Consider the following 3248-nt stretch of genomic DNA (forward strand, 5'->3'; position numbering starts at 1 on the left):
CACTTGCACGACATTCCGGATACCGGGGAAAAAATTCCGCCATACTTCCCTTTCGATGGAAAGGATTTCACCGTATTGCGACATATTCTCCCGAACGTACTGATCGGTGGCCTGCGGGGGGAGGTCATGCACGCGTACTTCTATGGCATTGTCCACCATGTGCACAGGGATTTTGTATTTAATGTTGTCACACTCAACGCTGTGCACCTCGTTGTTAACCGAAGCGAATGCAATTGCAACTCTTTCACGCTTGAACATAATGTACACACAGTTAGACGCCTTGTTGAATTGAATTTCACTTACATTATTAGCGTCTAGATGCATTCGTTCTTTAAGTAAGATTTCGATTTCATTTGCTGCTGGTCTAACTTTGCAACGCTTGAAATCTATACAAATTGAATTCGGTCTTGCAGGCCAAGTTTCAGGCTTTGTTAAATCGTATTTACCATTTCGTACACTCTATTGTTCACTGGCGTATTGTCTTTGTTTCTGTTGTTTCGACCGTAAACGATTTTCGACTGCGTCGGGTGAGATGCGAGCACGAACTGAGTACGATACGGTCTAGTGAGAATATTCACATGGAGCTGCATTAAACAAATTTGAAGTGAAACCCGGACGGGATCCGGTCAAGTCCCGTTCCGGATACGTCACGGCCTAGTGTAAATAGCGCTTAACTCGGAAATTTTAAAATTTCCGATCTTCTACCTGTTTTTTGAGATTCTACGGCAAAGCTAAAACAAAATCAGATTTTTTGTGGTTATCAATTGCATTTGGGTTGTGCATAAGAATTGTTTAGATCTTTTGTGCTATACAAAAATATAATTATTTTTAGAGTTTACATTGAAAAAGTTATGCTAATGCATGCCTAAACAAACGGTTTTTGTTTATTTTTTTCAATATTCAATGAAAAGTTTTTGTAAGAAACTTAGTAATAATTATGAAAACATGAATTATAAAAGATTAAAATTGCGTTTCAATGTTTCTACGTTCTAAATTAAACATAACCTTGCTCGGTTGTCTGCTTGTATAATTTTTAAATAAAGTTATAATGATTCACCATCTGTACATAGCAGCCATCAAGCTTCCTGATGAAAATTTGCGTTTAAAATCTCGAAAATGAGTTTGCCATCATGATCCTCGAGTGGTAAATCTGATAGTGTGCCGTCTGATACAACTATCAACGGAAGCACAGCATATTTATGTTTCCATTCTGCTGGCTTATCACAAACAAAACATGTTTATACAAAAACCAAAATACACGGGAAGCATAGGAGTACGATGAAGGAAAGTGCCTTGCATGTTTTCTCTTCGGTTGAAGAAAGTATTTTCCCCAGATAGATATATTTGCATAATGTTTCATACATCGTCTGAAGCGGCGGCTCTGGCCTTACACCTCTCAAAGTCGTAAGTATCACAAAAATATTTACTCGACCGAGACTTTCAAATATTTGAAGGTTTCACCTGGACTACCGCTATTACCATTTCAAACAACCCGGATAAATCATACCGAATCTGCTGACAGCCCGGCAAATAAACGCCAACCCCAAGCGGTGTTGTAACCGAGTGTGCCTAAAAGGAGGATCATAAATATTACTTCCAGCTGACGTAAACAGCCCTTTGAAGGGCATCATCATCTTGCATTAGCGTAAGACGACAGTGGATTGTTCCGCCAAAGCAACGCCAAGCGACCTGAGTTCCATTTTTGAAAAATAAAGAAAGACAAAAATCTCTTCGTTCCCGGATCACGCCACCCCGGATCCTGGCTGGTACATGTCAACTTTTCCCCATTTATTATTCTGCACTCTGACCTCACTCGGCATCTTACGTCACCATCCGAGTCGTATGTACATTATCCTACATTTCGCTAAAAGTACAAATATGTTCCCGGGCGACGAATCTCCCGAACTTGGCCCAGATAGGAGAGCCAAGCGGGAGTTTCTTCGCTGGGTTTTGATTATTGTTGTGATTCTTCTAGTGTGTAAATGAAAACTGACAAATGTTCACTCTCGCTCTCAAGGGTGCCGTCAATCTGCTGCTGCTGCTGCTGCTGCTGATGATGATGACGACAATGATGATGAAGCTGCGATGTCACCTGGTGGGGCTGGACTGGGTGGTGATGATATTGTGCCCGAGTTTATGTGGGTGCTCGAAACTTTCATCATATAATTCATGTTTACATGCGGCGTAGGTACTCCCCCGAAAATAATGGAGAATACTTTTGCAGTTTAGTGCCGCAATATTGAGACTTTTTCATGTTGTCGATTGGTGGGCTTTTGGAGATATTAGACATTCTCTTGGGTGAACGGAAAACTGAACCGTAATATGCTTTATACATTTTGCTACACCGTTACCGAAGCCGGTACGTAAAGTTTTATGGTTTTTATAACGCTTCCTAACATAATGTTAAACTTCATCACCTGCGCATCGTCTTTGCTATTATCTATTGCAGAAATAAATTTTAACTTTCGAGATGAGTTTTCCTATAGATGCTCTTCATAGTGAGACCCTTCTTGATGGAAGAATATGACGAAGTCAAAATACAATGACAATGCCTGAACAATCATCGTGATAAGTCAAACCGTGGCGTTTGGCTTCTCGAAGGAACAGAACACACATTCGGTCCCCATTAGCTCGATGAAATACAACTTTCCTAATGCTATTTGCCATTGACATGTTTACACAAACGCTCTCAGCACGGCGGCAGTCAACAACAAAGGTAAACATTAAAAAAAATCCCGAAAAAAAAACTCCGCACACACACGGCCGGCTTTTCCAACAACACAATTCAGCGCCCCCTGATTAAGAGCTTTGCTCCCATCGAAACATTCACGTCCCCCCTGATCTTTATTTATACCAGCCCGGCTTTTGTTGTGTTTGCCGAAAAGTGAAAGCTTCATCTCGTTAGATTTGACCTACGTGCTGAAGAACGCCCTGAAAATGAAAACAGAGCTCCTTCACCTTCTAACAGCGCCGAAATAAAATCCGGCTGCCGGTGGAGCGAAATCGTTTCAATAATGAATTTCTTCCCTCACATAAATCTTATCCAAAGGCCTTGTTGTAAAAGAGCGAAGCCTAATAATCTTCCATACTGCAACCATCACAGCCAGCAGCTACATACCTACCACTTGTCTAGAAAAGAAAGTCTGAGAAAAGGACCCAGAAAAGCCTCCACACTTCACAATCCCTATCAGCGAGCAACCAGCTTCCGGCTTCTTGTCTGCGGGATGTTTTCATTCACGCTTACAGAC

This window comes from Malaya genurostris, chromosome 2 (assembly GCF_030247185.1).
Source record: "Malaya genurostris strain Urasoe2022 chromosome 2, Malgen_1.1, whole genome shotgun sequence".
NCBI classification, from domain to species: Eukaryota; Metazoa; Arthropoda; class Insecta; order Diptera; family Culicidae; genus Malaya; species Malaya genurostris.